The sequence below is a fragment of the Cherax quadricarinatus genome, chromosome 35 (genome assembly GCF_038502225.1).
Source record: "Cherax quadricarinatus isolate ZL_2023a chromosome 35, ASM3850222v1, whole genome shotgun sequence".
NCBI lineage: Eukaryota > Metazoa > Arthropoda > Malacostraca > Decapoda > Parastacidae > Cherax > Cherax quadricarinatus.
The window spans coordinates 10,330,902-10,347,713 of NC_091326.1; the positions used below are offsets into that span (position 1 = coordinate 10,330,902).

Below are 16,812 nucleotides of genomic sequence, written 5' to 3' on the forward strand. Positions count from 1 at the left end.
ACCTGACAACCAGTTTACATAAGTGTCTGACCTGACGACCAGTGTATATCAGTGACTGATCTGACGACCAGTGTATATCAGTGACTGATCTGACGACCAGTGTATATCAGTGACTGATCTGACGACCAGTGTATATCAGTGTCTGACCTGACGACCAGTGTATATCAGTGACTGACCTGACGACCAGTGTATATCAGTGACTGATCTGACGACCAGTGTATATCAGTGACTGACCTGACAACCAGTTTACATAAGTGTCTGACCTGACGACCAGTGTATATCAGTGACTAATCTGACGACCAGTGTATATCAGTGACTAATCTGACGACCAGTGTATATCAGTGACTGAAAGTCTCAGGCCTTCAAGTTAACGTTTCTAAATGTGTGATCCGCTTGTATCTCAGGTGTTTTAGATATGTATTCGGCAGAATTTGTGCATTACTCATAGTTTTAGTGATTCTCGTATCCTGGGTAGGGATTCTTATTATAACGGTAACAAAGTTATACTTGACTATATAATGTGGCTCCACATCGTACTTGAATATATATATATATATATATATATATATATATATATATATATATATATATATATATATATATATATATATATATATATATATGTATATATATATATATATATATATATATATATATATATATATATATAATATATATATATATATATATTTTTATTTTTTTTTTTATTATCACACCGGCCGATTCCCACCAAGGCAGGGTGGCCCGAAAAAGAAAAACTTTCACCATCATTCACTCCATCACTGTCTTGCCAGAAGGGTGCTTTACACTACAGTTTTTAAACTGCAACATTAACACCCCTCCTTCAGAGTGCAGGCACTGTACTTCCCATCTCCAGGACTCAAGTCCGGCCTGCCGGTTTCCCTGAATCCCTTCATAAATGTTACTTTGCTCACACTCCAACAGCACGTCAAGTATTAAAAACCATTTGTCTCCATTCACTCCTATCAAACACGCTCAAGCATGCCTGCTGGAAGTCCAAGCCCCTCGCACACAAAACCTCCTTTACCCCCTCCCTCCAACCCTTCCTAGGCCGACCCCTACCCCGCCTTCCTTCCACTACAGACTGATACACTCTTGAAGTCATTCTGTTTCGCTCCATTCTCTCTACATGTCCGAACCACCTCAACAACCCTTCCTCAGCCCTCTGGACAACAGTTTTGGTAATCCCGCACCTCCTCCTAACTTCCAAACTACGAATTCTCTGCATTATATTCACACCACACATTGCCCTCAGACATGACATCTCCACTGCCTCCAGCCTTCTCCTCGCTGCAACATTCATCACCCACGCTTCACACCCATATAAGAGCGTTGGTAAAACTATACTCTCATACATTCCCCTCTTTGCCTCCAAGGACAAAGTTCTTTGTCTCCACAGACTCCTAAGTGCACCACTCACTCTTTTTCCCTCATCAATTCTATGATTCACCTCATCTTTCATAGACCCATCCGCTGACACGTCCACTCCCAAATATCTGAATACGTTCACCTCCTCCATACTCTCTCCCTCCAATCTGATATTCAATCTTTCATCACCTAATCTTTTTGTTATCCTCATAACCTTACTCTTTCCTGTATTCACCTTTAATTTTCTTCTTTTGCACACCCTACCAAATTCATCCACCAATCTCTGCAACTTCTCTTCAGAATCTCCCAAGAGCACAGTGTCATCAGCAAAGAGCAGCTGTGACAACTCCCACTTTGTGTGTGATTCTTTATCTTTTAACTCCACGCCTCTTGCCAAGACCCTCGCATTTACTTCTCTTACAACCCCATCTATAAATATATTAAACAACCACGGTGACATCACACATCCTTGTCTAAGTCCTACTTTTACTGGGAAAAAATTTCCCTCTTTCCTACATACTCTAACTTGAGCCTCACTATCCTCGTAAAAACTCTTCACTGCTTTCAGTAACCTACCTCCTACACCATACACTTGCAACATCTGCCACATTGCCCCCCTATCCACCCTGTCATACGCCTTTTCCAAATCCATAAATGCCACAAAGACCTCTTTAGCCTTATCTAAATACTGTTCACTTATATGTTTCACTGTAAACACCTGGTCCACACACCCCCTACCTTTCCTAAAGCCTCCTTGTTCATCTGCTATCCTATTCTCCGTCTTACTCTTAATTCTTTCAATTATAACTCTACCATACACTTTACCAGGTACACTCAACAGACTTATCCCCCTATAATTTTTGCACTCTCTTTTATCCCCTTTGCCTTTATACAAAGGAACTATGCATGCTCTCTGCCAATCCCTAGGTACCTTACCCTCTTCCATACATTTATTAAACAATTGCACCAACCACTCCAAAACTATATCCCCACCTGCTTTTAACATTTCTATCTTTATCCCATCAATCCCGGCTGCCTTACCCCCTTTCATTTTACCTACTGCCTCACGAACTTCCCCCACACTCACAACTGGCTCTTCCTCACTCCTACAAGATGTTATTCCTCCTTGCCCTATACACGAAATCACAGCTTCCCTATCTTCATCAACATTTAACAATTCCTCAAAATATTCCTTCCATCTTCCCAATACCTCTAACTCTCCATTTAATAACTCTCCTCTCCTATTTTTAACTGACAAATCCATTTGTTCTCTAGGCTTTCTTAACTTGTTAATCTCACTCCAAAACTTTTTCTTATTTTCAACAAAATTTGTTGATAACATCTCACCCACTCTCTCATTTGCTCTCTTTTTACATTGCTTCACCACTCTCTTAACCTCTCTCTTTTTCTCCATATACTCTTCCCTCCTTGCATCACTTCTACTTTGTAAAAACTTCTCATATGCTAACTTTTTCTCCCTTACTACTCTCTTTACATCATCATTCCACCAATCGCTCCTCTTCCCTCCTGCACCCACTTTCCTGTAACCACAAACTTCTGCTGAACACTCTAACACTACATTTTTAAACCTACCCCATACCTCTTCGACCCCATTGCCTATGCTCTCATTAGCCCATCTATCCTCCAATAGCTGTTTATATCTTACCCTAACTGCCTCCTCTTTTAGTTTATAAACCTTCACCTCTCTCTTCCCTGATGCTTCTATTCTCCTTGTATCCCATCTACCTTTTACTCTCAGTGTAGCTACAACTAGAAAGTGATCTGATATATCTGTGGCCCCTCTATAAACATGTACATCCTGAAGTCTACTCAACAGTCTTTTATCTACCAATACATAATCCAACAAACTACTGTCATTTCGCCCTACATCATATCGTGTATACTTATTTATCCTCTTTTTCTTAAAATATGTATTACCTATAACTAAACCCCTTTCTATACAAAGTTCAATCAAAGGGCTCCCATTATCATTTACACCTGGCACCCCAAACTTACCTACCACACCCTCTCTAAAAGTTTCTCCTACTTTAGCATTCAAGTCCCCTACCACAATTACTCTCTCACTTGGTTCAAAGGCTCCTATACATTCACTTAACATCTCCCAAAATCTCTCTCTCTCCTCTGCATTCCTCTCTTCTCCAGGTGCATACACGCTTATTATGACCCACTTCTCGCATCCAACCTTTACTTTAATCCACATAATTCTTGAATTTACACATTCATATTCTCTTTTCTCCTTCCATAACTGATCATTTAACATTACTGCTACCCCTTCCTTTGCTCTAACTCTCTCAGATACTCCAGATTTAATCCCATTTATTTCCCCCCACTGAAACTCTCCTACCCCCTTCAGCTTTGTTTCGCTTAGGGCCAGGACATCCAACTTCTTTTCATTCATAACATCAGCAATCATCTGTTTCTTGTCATCCGCACTACATCCACGCACATTTAAGCAACCCAGTTTTATAAAGTTTTTCTTCTTCTCTTTTTTAGTAATTGTATACAGGAGAAGGGGTTACTAGCCCATTGCTCCCGGCATTTTAGTCGCCTCATACGACACGCATGGCTTACGGAGGAAAGATTCTTTTCCACTTCCCCATGGACAATAGAAGAAATAAAAAAGAACAAGAGCTATTTAGAAAAAGGAGAAAAACCTAGATGTATGTATATATATATATGCATGTGCGTGTCTGTGAAGTGTGACCAAAGTGTTAGTAGGAGTAGCAAGATATCCCTGTTATCTTAGCGTGTTTATGAGACAGAAAAAGAAACCAGCAATCCTACCATCATGCAAAACAATTACAGGTTTTTGTTTCACAGTCATCTGGCAGGACGGTAGTACTTCCCTGGGTGGTTGCTGTCTACCAACCTACTACCTATATATATATATATATATATATATATATATATATATGTGTGTGTGTGTGTGTGTGTGTGTGTGTGTGTGTGTGTGGTTCTAATTAATATAAATTTTGTGTCTAAATCATTTGCTAAACGGTTTTTTTGTTTTCCTTCCTTGTATATACACTCTTAGTGTATATACATTAAGTGTATATACACTCATCGCAGGATACCTTCAATGAAAAAAGGTGGGCGATATTTACACTAAGTGTTAGGAGACCACGACTCTTCAACACTCTTCTTTCATGCATAAGGGAAGATTAACAGCACACCCTTAGATGTCTTCAAGAGGGAACTCGACAGTCCTAAAAAAAGAAACAGTTCTTGATCTGCCTGGCTATGGTGGAAATGTTGGACTGCAGGTGGCGGTCACTAATAGCTTGTTCGATCAGGCCAGAAGGCCTGGTCTGTGACCGGGCCGCAGGGGCCGTGATTACCCAAAGTGACTTCGGGTACCGTATATTTACTTAGGGTATATACACAGAGTGCATATACACTCTTAGTGTACATACACAGAGTACATACACACTCTTAGTGTACATACACAGAGTACATACACACTCTTAGTGTACATACACAGAGTACATACACACTCTTAGTGTACATACACAGAGTACATACACACTCTTAGCGTACATACACAGAGTACATACACACTCTTAGTGTACATACACAGAGTACATACACACTCTTAGCGTACATACACAGAGTACATACACACTCTTAGTGTACATACACAGAGTACATACACACTCTTAGCGTACATACACAGAGTACATACACACTCTTAGTGTACATACACAGAGTATTATTTAATCTCTAATACAGGAAATAGAGTTTTCTTAAAGTTTGTGCCAAGGTAAACTGCGGTAGTAATGCTTCATGTGTTATCGATAGACAGTAAATCTAAACAAACTTTCGGGGCCGTTAAGCAATTATAGGAACAGAGAGACTGTGAAGTATTTGATTTCCTTCAATGGAAAAGCCACTAGAGGAGCCACGGGTACGACAGCCTGATTGGTCCGCTAACAGCCATTTGGGTTTCTTCTTGCTTCCCAGACGGTCGTTAAGGTACCAGCCAGCTCTAAATCACCCCGCTGTCGGCAAACTGTGGAGACGTTGATATCCATAAAGTTTGTAAGTGGGGAGAGGTGGCCATGTCCCTGTGTGTGTGTGTGTGTGTGTGTGTGTGTGTGTGTGTGTGTGTGTGTGTGTGTGTGTGTGTGTGTGTGTGTGTGTGTGTGTTCTTGCCTCCCAGGATAACTCAAAAAAGGCAGTTCGTCGTCGAGGACTGTCTGTCTTATTTCCATTGGAGTCCTTCAATCATGTCCCCCCATAATGCGACCCACACCAGTCGACTAACACTCAGGTACCTTCTTGCTTGCTAGGTGAACAGGGACAACAGGTGTAAGAAAACACGCCTGATATTTTCACGCCTGCTGGGGATCAAACCACGGACATGTGTGAAGCAAGAGCGTTGCCTACTAGACCACGGGACACCGTCTTACCAGGCCAATTACTATGATATATTCCTACCGTGGGAATGCCTTCAATTAAAGGAAAAGCAGATGATTAATGTTGATGAGAGGAAAGGTCAACTTACCCTGATGCAGTGGAAGGTTGTAAAGGGGGACCTGAGAAGGTCAACAGGTCCTACCCATGACGGATGACGTCCTACCAGGTCGCCGTCCACCCAAAACAGCTGTCAACTCCTCACACCAGTAATCCTGGAAGTTCTTGTTCTACGCACTGTTTTTCTGTCTCACAAACACTTGTCATCTGTCTGTTACCAACACATATTTTTAGGACAATATTTATAAATACAGAACTTGAGTTTCCTGATGATTTAAGGAAAACTGTATTTATCTTAAAAATGACTCACTTAGCTATAATTTATAGATTTCTGAGCACATATTTTTACGAGTTACTTTTCTCTATCGTGCCGAGGATAGGAACAATTATTCTGTGTAAAGGAACAGCACTTGTTTATGCTGAGATCAATGTTTTCTTTATCTCGTGATTTGTGAATGAAATACAATTTCGCGTTACTGAAACACTGATATACCTGGGAAAGAATAAACTTCAAATTACTCTAAATTACTACATGCACATTGATGTATATATAAACTATTTAGTAATACGGGTTAGATTATCTCTCTCTTACTAGCAAACTGTCGGAAAAATTTCGGGTTTTGTAGTTAATGTAAGTCAGGTTAGAAAATATGATCATGTGTGTGTTGGTGGAAGGGGGAAGGTTTCTTAGGTGGGTGTGGACTCGCGGGTGGAAGGGCAGTGTCAGCTGGGCGCTGCTTCATCTCCATTTATAGGTTCCTCTTTCTCCTCGTCCTACCCCTCCCCCCTGTCCCTCTCACCCAATACCTCCACTGTTCCCCTGATCCTTCCCTCCCCCACCAGGGAAGTCAGTGCCAGGTCACCTCATAAGACCCGGGACGGGACCACACCGGCCAACCATTAACAACTAGAACTTCTCTTCATCTCCCTAACTTCGTCAGCCTCCCGTACCCCAGTCCAACCATTCACTAAAGCACCGTTTTTCAACCGGGATTCCCTGGAACCCTAGGGTTCCTCGAGAGGTCGCTAGGGGTTCCGAAGAAATGGTGATAAATAAGCTAATCATTTGTAAATGCATTATTAAGTCATTACATTCGTAATTTTACACGTACTGCAAAAGCTTTTGATGATGCTACAAAAATGGTCAACGTCATTAAACGTAGACCAGTTCACCACAGAAAGTTTAAAAAGTTGTGGGAAAACTTGGTCATAAGAAAATCCGGTGGCTGAGTAGAGGAAATACTTTCAGGACAACAATAAGCAAGATTTTGCCCAAGAACTTTGAAAATGAAAAATGGTTGCAGAGGCTAGCCTACTTAGCAGAATTTTTCATCGCATGAATCAGCTGAACAAGTCACTGCAAGAACCTAAGAGAGAATGTATTGACTTCTTGTGACAATATAGTTGTTCATATGACATAAGAACATAAGAACATAAGAAAGGAGGAACACTGCAGCAGACCTGTTGACCCATACTAGGCAGGTCCTTTACAATTCATCCCACTAACAAACATTTGACCAACCCAATTTTCAATGCCACCCAAGAAACAAGCTCCGATGTGAGATTAAGACACATGTGCAACATCTGGGTATCTTTATTGTAGACGTTTCGCCATCCAGTGGCTTTATCAATACAAATTCTAGGACATAACTTGAAGACAGTAGAACTATGTACAGAAGATGAGGTAATCAGTCCCTCAACCTAGGAGTAGGTGCGAAGAGCACCATAGTCTACAATAAAGATACCCAGATGTTGCACATGTGTCTTAATCTCATCTTGTCGGTATTATATACCATTCGTACACAAGCTCTGATGTGCAAGTCCCACTCAAATCCAACCCTTCCCACTCATGTACTTATCCAACCTAAATTTGAAACTACCCAAAATCCTAGCCTCAATAACCCAACTAGGTAGACTGTTCCACTCATCAACTACCCTATTTCCAAACCAATACTTTCCTATGTCCTTTCTAAATCTAAACTTATCTAATTTAAATCCATTACTGCGGGTTCTCTCTTGGAGAGATATCCTCAAGACCTTGTTAATATCCCCTTTATTAATACATAAGAACATAAGAACATAAGAACGAAGGAACACTGAAGAAGGCCTACTGGCCCATGCGAGGCAGGTCCAAGTCTCCTACCGGCTTAAGCCAATGCACCCAACCTAGTCAGGTCAGGTCACATTGACTTAAGGGAGGAACACGGCAACCGACCTGGTAGCACAAGCTATCAGGTCCAACTCACACCCACCCACATCCACTCATGTATTTATCCAACCTATTTTTAAAGCTACACAACGTTCTGGCCTCTATAACTGTACTCGGGAGTTTGTTCCACTCATCTACAACTCTATTACCAAACCAGTACTTTCCTATATCCTTCCTGAATCTGAATTTTTCCAACTTAAAACCATTGCTGCGAGTCCTGTCTAGGCTAGATATTTTCAGCACACTATTTACATCCCCTTTATTTATTCCCGTCTTCCATTTATACACCTCAATCATATCCCCCCTAATTCTACGTCTTTCTAGAGAGTGAAGATTCAGGGCCCTTAGTCTATCCTCATAGGGAAGGTTTCTGATACATGGGATCAACTTTGTCATCCTCCTTTGTACATTTTCCAGAGAATTTATATCCATCCTGTAATACGGTGACCAAAACTGTGCAGCATAATCTAAATGAGGCCTAACCAAGGATGTATAGAGTTGAAGAACAACCTGAGGACTCCTATTATTTATGCTTCTTGATATGAAGCCAAGGATTCTATTAGCTTTATTGCGAACACTTATGTACTGTTGTCTTGGTTTCAGATTACTGCTAACCAGAACTCCTAAATCTTTTTCGCAATCCGTAATATTAAGATCTACATTATTTAGTTTATATGTGGCATGGTTATTGTCCTGTCCAACATTTAGAACTTTGCATTTGTCTATATTAAACTGCATCTGCCACTTCTCCGACCACTGCATCAGTCTATTCAAATCTTCCTGGAGTGCTCGAATGTCCTCGTCAGAATGAATTCGACGGCCTATTTTGGTGTCATCGGCAAACTTGCCGATGTCGCTCTTTATGCCCTCATCTATGTCGTTTATGTAGATTGTGAACAGCAGGGGGCCCAACACTGACCCCTGTGGAACACCGCTCGTGACGCTTCCCCACTCTGATTTCTCCCCATTTATGCAAACTCTCTGCTACCTATTTGTCAACCATGCCTCTATCCAGGAAAAAATTTCTCCTCCTATTCCATGTGCCTTAATTTTCCTCAATAGTCTCTGATGTGGGACCCTGTCAAAAGCCTTTCTGAAGTCCATATACACAATATCATATTCATTACCATGATCTACCTCCTCAAATACCTTAGTGAAAAAAGTTAATAAATTCGTAAGGCAGGAACGCCCCTTTGTAAAACCATGCTGAGATTCGTTGATTAATTTATGCTTTTCAAGGTGGCTACGAACTGTCTCGGCAATTATTGATTCCATAAATTTTCCCACTATGGAGGTTAGGCTAAGGACCTGTCACCTGCTTTGAAAATAGGTATCACATTTGCCATTTTCCACTTATCTGGCACCATGCCAGTTTGTAGTGATATGTTGAAAAGATTAGTCAAAGGTTTGCTAAGCTCCTCTTTACATTCCTTTAGAACCCTTGCATACAGTTCATCAGGGCCTGGGGATTTGTTAGGTTTTAATTTATCTATTTGCCTATGGGCCATGTCACTTGTGATCCTAATCGTGCACAGTTTATTATCGTCCTGTTCTAAATAATTTATCATTACTGGAATATCGCTGGTATCCTCCTGTATAAAAACTGAGAGGAAGTATGTGTTAAAAATTCTACACATTTCCTTATCACTGTCATTGAGCTGACCTGAGGAACTTTTGAGTGGGCCTATCTTGTCCCTGATCTTACTTCTGTATACCTGAAAGAATCCTTTTGGGTTAGTCTTCGATTCTCTTGCAACTTTAACCTCATAATCTCTTTTTGCTTTTCTAATTCCCTTTTTATTTCTCTCTTTAACTGGATATATCGATTTCTTAATTGCCCCTCTCCTCTTTTGATTTGCCTACATATGCCTCTCTTTTGACCAGTTAGATATTTTAATCTATTGTTCATCCATTTAGGATCATATTTGTTTGATCTGATTTCCCTATTTGGAACATAATTTGACTGAGCAGCTAGAACTATGCCCTGGAAAGCGTCATATCGGCAACCATCACCACCTACCTGACTCTTAGTCAGGTCATTCCAGTTCAGCCCACCTAAGTCATTTTTCAGTCCTATGAAATCAGCCAAGCGAAAGTCAGGGACGGAGACTTGATTGCCATTATTAGGAGAATTCCATGATATATTAAAACTTAGTGAATTGTGATCACTTTCCCCAAGCTCATCATTAACCTCAAGATTATTAATTAGTTTTTCCCTACTGGCAAGAACCAAGTCAAGTTTACTGCACTCCCTATCAAGATTTGGAGCCCTGTAAATCACACCCAAAATTAGTTTTTCTCGGCCCTCGAGAAGCTGTAACCAAACAGATTCAGTGGCTGACGCTTCTAATTTTATATCTTGTCTAACACAACAATTTAAATTGTCTCTGACATGCATTGCTACTCCACCACCTTTCCTGTTGACCCTGTCAGTGTGGAATAATTTATAGCCTTGTACGTGACATTCAGAGGGCATCTCTCTATCTTTCAGATTGAGCCAGGTCTCTGTTATAGCAATAATATCTATTTTTCCTGCACTTGCAATTAATCTTAGCTCATCTATCTTATTTCTTACACTCCTGCTATTAGTATAGTAAACCTTAAGGGAGCTAGTCCCTTGCTGCCCTCTGCTGTCTCCCTTTGTTTGCTGACCTGATCTATTGTCTTTATTTTTAACTTCATACTGAATGCCTTTTATACATTTACTGTTTCCAACCCTAGTGTTGCAACCTGCTTGTTTCCCACACACACCCATACCTCTATCTTCTATCAGTTTAAAATCATAGGCATTTCACCAATGGCCTTCTCAATCGAGTCTGCAAGTGCTACCACCCCAGCCCCAGAGAGATGTACCCCATCCCTTGCATACATATCATGTTTGCCATAAAAGTTGTTCCAGTTGTCAATGAATGGGATTGCAAGTTCCTTGCAGTATCTGTCTAGCCAGCAATTTACACCAATTGCCCTAGACAGCCATTCATTTCCTACTCCCCTTCTAGGCAAGATGCTACATATGTAATAAAGTTGGTAGAATTACCGACAATATGTAAAGTAAAAGGACACAAGTGCAACTAATGTGACATTTATTGTGGCAACGTTTCGCTCTCCAGGAGCTTTATCAAGCCATTACAAACAATACATGGACACAGAGGGTATATAAAGGCTCAGAGTGAGGTGAATACTAGTGAGGTACCATTTCGATGTTCACTAGTGGTAGTAGTAGTAGTAGTAGTGGTAGTGACAAAAGCAATTAATTCGTACATGAGTAAAAGGATATAAAAGCTATTACTTGGGTAACATAAAAATAGGTTGGACAAATATAAACTGGAATGAGGCAGGTTGTTTCAGTGTTCACTCTCTGTGCTTTGTGTAGTATAACAGGAGAGACTATGTGATGGCAGGGTTTACTGTTCTCAGGAGGATTCTTGCTAAGACTTCGGAGATGGTGAAGCTGCCGTTGTTTTGTTTAATTGTATTCGAAACAGCGATCAGTGCTGATTCAAGGCACTTGCGTGTGCGGAAATTAGTTTCTTTTATCACTAATTGGGCGTCTCTGAATTTCATAAGATGATTGGTGGAATTTCGGTGTTGTACACAGGCGTTGTTTAAGTTGTCGTTCCTACATGCGTATATGTGTTCATTGAGGCGGGTGTCGAGGTTTCTTGCTGTTTCACCTACGTAGATCTTGTCACAGCCTCCACAGGGTATAGTGTAAACTCCTGCGTTGACTGGTTCGTGGTGCTTGGGTTTTGTCCTGGTTAGATCCTTTATTGAAGTGGTAGAAGCGATGGCGACTCTGGTGTTAGCTTGTGAAAGTACTTTTGAGACGTTTAGTGCAACCTGGCTGTTGGGAAGAATTATAACTTTGTTGGGAGCGGTGTTGATGCGTGGAGAATTGATGATCTGAAGAGCTCTTTTCTTGCAGTCTTTGATGAAAAAAGAAGGAAATTGTAACTCAGTGAATGTTTGGTGAATGTAAGTACATTCCTCGTCAAGAAACTCAGGACTACAAATTCGGTATGCTCTTAGGAAAAACCCGATGATGATGCCTCTTTTGGTCTTGGTATCTTGACTGGAATAGAAGTGTGTGAGATCATTTTTATTGGTGGGTTTCCGATAAACTTGAAATCTTAGGTTGTTGTCTACTTTGTGAATGAGGACGTCGAGGAAAGGTAGCTTGTCATTGGACTCTTCTTCTAGTGTAAACTGAATCGCTGGTTCAACTGCGTTGAGCCTTGCCTGAAGATCCCGTACATCAAAACGTTTTGGAGTTATTACTAGGACATCGTCCACGTAACGTAACCAAGTGACGCTTGAAGGGATGATGTTGGCGAAGTGTTCGGACTCTAGGTGTTCCATGTATAAGTTGGCTAGGACGGCACTTATTGGGGACCCCATTCCCATGCCGTAGGTTTGTTTGTAGAGCTTGTTATTGAAGGAAAAACAGTTGAAGTTAACACAGAGTTCAATCAAGTCAACAAAATCTCCGGGAGGTAAAGGAAGATTAAGGTCCTGGTTGACTTTACGTCGTAGAACCTCGATGGCTTTTTTGGTAGGTACTTTTGTGAAGAGGGAAGTCACATCCAAACTGCTTAGTTTCTTGTTACGGATGGAGAGGTTACGGATGCGGTTGAGAAGGTCGCCTGAGTGCTCACAGCTATCGCAACAGACACAACTTCCTACAAGATTGCCTGGCAGAGAAGGTGATCCCTAAGTCTACTCCTGCACAACTCTCCAACTCCAAGCACCCCTTCTCTCCAGCTACCCAAGCTTACTTAACTGAATGTGCCGAAGAACTTTCTAACATCGCTAAGGAAACCTTTGAAACTGCAAGGAATATGAGGGCCAATCTTCAGATTGACCAACACACTGCTGAGCATATTCTCAGCACAGTCACCACAGCTAACCTCCAACAGAAGATCAAACTCAATCGCAAACTTCAGTACCTCTGCACTAACAGTCGGTGGAAGGAAATGGGACGCGAATCCCTGATAAACAACTTATCGTCACGCACCTTAACCGACTACGAGAAACAAGCACTGAGTCTGGGACTCAAATTTACCACCAACATACGCAAACCTAACTATCAACTCAATCTTGTTACCAGGAACCATAGACACAGTGACAGCAACTTCCAGAAGGGTTATATACAGGGCCTTCTAACTGCAGCTTTATGTGAACCTTCTTCTTCTAATCTTCCTAGAAGATACATCACTGCCCTTAAGGACCTCGCCAACGACCCCAACATTATCGTCACCACCGCCGACAAAGGAGGTGGAGTCGTCATACTCAACACCAGTGACTACAACACTAAAATGATGGACCTTTTGAATGATCAATCTACATACGAACCTATCAGCACTCAACAGTGGGAGACGCTCACCAAAGACTTTCTATACAAAAGCAGACAAATACTCAAACGCACTAGAGAAGGGAAGAAACTTCTGTACTTGTTACCAAGCAACCCTAAACCAGCACACATGTATGGTTTACCCAAGACCCATAAACACAATATTCCTCTCAGACCAATCACGTCAGGAATAGGCAGTGCTCCACACAAACTAGCCGGAGTTCTTGCCAAACATCTTTCCTGCCTTCTGGGGACCATCAGCCCCGCTCATCCTAAACACTCAGGCGACCTTCTCAACCGCATCCGTAACCTCTCCATCCGTAACAAGAAACTAAGCAGTTTGGATGTGACTTCCCTCTTCACAAAAGTACCTACCAAAAAAGCCATCGAGGCTCTACGACGTAAAGTCAACCAGGACCTTAATCTTCCTTTACCTCCCGGAGATTTTGTTGACTTGATTGAACTCTGTGTTAACTTCAACTGTTTTTCCTTCAATAACAAGCTCTACAAACAAACCTACGGCATGGGAATGGGGTCCCCAATAAGTGCCGTCCTAGCCAACTTATACATGGAACACCTAGAGTCCGAACACTTCGCCAACATCATCCCTTCAAGCGTCACTTGGTTACGTTACGTGGACGATGTCCTAGTAATAACTCCAAAACGTTTTGATGTACGGGATCTTCAGGCAAGGCTCAACGCAGTTGAACCAGCGATTCAGTTTACACTAGAAGAAGAGTCCAATGACAAGCTACCTTTCCTCGACGTCCTCATTCACAAAGTAGACAACAACCTAAGATTTCAAGTTTATCGGAAACCCACCAATAAAAATGATCTCACACACTTCTATTCCAGTCAAGATACCAAGACCAAAAGAGGCATCATCATCGGGTTTTTCCTAAGAGCATACCGAATTTGTAGTCCTGAGTTTCTTGACGAGGAATGTACTTACATTCACCAAACATTCACTGAGTTACAATTTCCTTCTTTTTTCATCAAAGACTGCAAGAAAAGAGCTCTTCAGATCATCAATTCTCCACGCATCAACACCGCTCCCAACAAAGTTATAATTCTTCCCAACAGCCAGGTTGCACTAAACGTCTCAAAAGTACTTTCACAAGCTAACACCAGAGTCGCCATCGCTTCTACCACTTCAATAAAGGATCTAACCAGGACAAAACCCAAGCACCACGAACCAGTCAACGCAGGAGTTTACACTATACCCTGTGGAGGCTGTGACAAGATCTACGTAGGTGAAACAGCAAGAAACCTCGACACCCGCCTCAATGAACACATATACGCATGTAGGAACGACAACTTAAACAACGCCTGTGTACAACACCGAAATTCCACCAATCATCTTATGAAATTCAGAGACGCCCAATTAGTGATAAAAGAAACTAATTTCCGCACACGCAAGTGCCTTGAATCAGCACTGATCGCTGTTTCGAATACAATTAAACAAAACAACGGCAGCTTCACCATCTCCGAAGTCTTAGCAAGAATCCTCCTGAAAACAGTAAACCCTGCCATCACATAGTCTCTCCTGTTATACTACACAAAGCACAGAGAGTGAACACTGAAACAACCTGCCTCATTCCAGTTTATATTTGTCCAACCTATTTTTATGTTACCCAAGTAATAGCTTTTATATCCTTTTACTCATGTACGAATTAATTGTTTTTGTCACTACCACTACTACTACTACTACTACCACTAGTGAACATCGAAATGGTACCTCACTAGTATTCACCTCACTCTGAGCCTTTATATACCCTCTGTGTCCATGTATTGTTTGTAATGGCTTGATAAAGCTCCTGGAGAGCGAAACGTTGCCACAATAAATGTCACATTAGTTGCACTTGTGTCCTTTTACTTTACATGCTACATATGATTGAGACCCCTCCCTTAGACTTAATGAAATCTATAGCTGACCTGTACTTATCTAGCAGCTCTTCTCTCCTACCCTTCCCAATATCATTTCCACCAGCACTGAGACAGATAAGGTTCTTGTTCCCATTACCTGACATGATATTATCCAGCCTGTTGGCTATGTCCCCAACACCAGCTCCAGGGAAGCACACTCTATCTCTCATCTTCTTATTCCTATTACAAAAAGCACGGTCAATATATCTTACCTGAGAGTCACCAACCACAAGAATGCGGTTACCTCTATTAGTAGGGGCAGTAGTACCCTTACCTTCACTGGCCACTGAAGTACATTCATCCTGAAGAACAGAGAAGCGATTTCCTACCTTCAGATCTTCACTCTTAACTTTCCTTATTCTGATGCGCCTCCCATTACTGTGAACCACTCGCCACTTGTAGCAGGTGCTGGGCTGCACCTCACTGCTGGTAGCCGTTGCTACCTCCCCACCTACAGCCTCCTCACAGCGAGAGACAGACTGCACCTCACTGCTAGAAGCCTCATTCCCCACAACTCCAGCCACCTCACACTCTCTCCCAGACCCAATGAGGCGGACCTTCAGCCTCCTAATCTCCTCCTGGAGAAGCAAGACCTCCTCCATCAACTCTCCAACCTCAATTATGACAGGGAACACTGTGTTGCTCCTCATCTTTATGACAGGGAACACTGTGTTGCTCCTCATCTTTATGACAGGGAACACTGTGTTGGTCTTCTCCACAACTCTTATATTGTTCACGTAATAAGGTAGTATGGAATGTATCGTAATTCTCAGCTACATTCCCTGATTTCTCATCTTCCTTCTCCTTCTTTCATTTCTTCAACATTCGTTATCCCTTTCCTCACATTTTGCAATTTTTTCCAGCCTTTCACTTAGTTTCTGACGTTGCCTTCCTTCTGCTCATTAGGGTGGCCCGTGGCCTGGTAGGCAAAACTCTCGCTTCACACTCTGAGGGTCCGTGGTTCGATTCCCGATTTTTTATACTGACGGGCATCAGGGTGTCCTGCCATTTGTGTGTGTGAGGAAGATATATTAATAAGAGCGGGTCTGCTATAACCCTCGTTTTCTTATATATGTTACATGCAGTTTTCTCAGAGGTATAACAATCCTTGTGACCTTCCAGGAGCCGCGACCCTTGCTGACCTACTAACAGTACTGACATCTATACATCTTGTATACAACAGGTTCCTGACCTATATATTATTTATTGTATATCTATATCGCGTTTTGTACGTTGTCTAAATGCAATAATAGCTCGTCTGACGAACTACCGATATCATGTCAACAGCACCTTAATTACCTCGTCAAATAATCTATTATTCAATATGTAATCTATATTGAGGAATAATGGACAAGGGCAGATAATGTGGAGGATTACACTGAGCATGTAATGAGAACCTCTGTTGTGGTGCCATTATATGAACACTGAAGTCTGGCTTCCTCCA

The 16,812-nt window shown here is 41.6% G+C and overlaps 1 protein-coding gene across 1 annotated transcript in view; it reads right to left on the reverse strand.

The window, feature by feature from the left end:
- The window catches only part of LOC128695040 (Guanylyl cyclase at 88E), a 532,612-nt gene that overhangs the window by 344,731 nt on the left and 171,069 nt on the right, over nt 1–16,812 (reverse strand). Inside the window, exon 2 of the mRNA XM_070091517.1 lies at nt 5,915–6,376. The gene's annotated coding sequence lies outside the window, so the exon portion shown is untranslated. The remainder of the gene's footprint in view (nt 1–5,914; nt 6,377–16,812) is intronic.